The sequence below is a fragment of the Cariama cristata genome, unplaced genomic scaffold, assembly GCF_000690535.1.
Source record: "Cariama cristata isolate BGI_N322 unplaced genomic scaffold, ASM69053v1 scaffold14254, whole genome shotgun sequence".
NCBI lineage: Eukaryota > Metazoa > Chordata > Aves > Cariamiformes > Cariamidae > Cariama > Cariama cristata.
Window position 1 is genome coordinate 51,225 of NW_009614781.1, and position 1,057 is coordinate 52,281.

The window sequence follows — 1,057 nt, forward strand, 5'->3', positions numbered from 1 at the left end:
GGGGGGAGGGAGCGCTAAGGGAAGTGGGAAACCTCATTTTTCCATGCCACAATACAGCTTCTGTTAAAAGCCCAACAACCTACAAACACAAATGCTTACTGGAAATACTGAACTCCATAGGTTAAAAAAAAAAAAAAAAGAAAACAAATAAAAAGGTCTTTTTTCTTAAAAAAAATATTCTCAAGATAACAGTTCTAAAAGCAGTTCTAATGTACTCCTAGGTCACACAATTGTTAGGTCTGTTAAATATAGTATTACTGACTGTACAGGAAACTGATTAAGACATACACTTTAAGTGATCTGCACCAAGGTGGCCTCAGTGACCACAAATGAGTGTGTGTTTGACAAAGTTAAACGATTTTTAAAGGGATCTCTCCCTTTTACAGTCGACTGTCGAAATATTTATACATACATATGCATAATGCTTACCTTTAATCCTTTATCATTTTTTAATTAAACCAGCAAATCAAATGCTGTTCCCACTCGTCTCAGCAACAACTCTGTGTCTCATTTTACTTAAACAGCAAGTGATCAAGAAGTAGAAAGCAAGTATCATCTCAGCCAGTATAAATCGGTCAATAACATATCTCCCCCTACTATGGCACACGGATCAGAAGTCCTTTTTTTGTTTGTTTAGTTTTTTTTTCCTCCTTGCTTAAAGAAAAAATAAAAATAAAAAAAAATGCTGAGCCTCACAACTTTACCAGCTGGTAGGTAATATTTCACATTCAGAACTGAAGCATCAAGGACCAGATTTTTGTTTGTTTGCTTTCCTGAATAAGCACCGAAAAAAAAAAAACAATAAATTAAAAAAAAAAAAAAAAAAAATGTTTCCCCAACTTCACACTCCGTCTTCAGCCCCGGACCTGGGAGCCATTCTGATCAGTAAGTAATGATCCCATGAAACAAACCTACAGGCGCCCGGGTGTTACAAGACAGAATGTGCTAACATCGGGATAAATTAGTGAAAGGGAGGAAGGAAAAAAAGAAGAAGAAAGGACTGAAAATCTGGGCTGGATTCCGCCTGTTAGTTGGGAAGTGGCATTTTTTTCGCCCG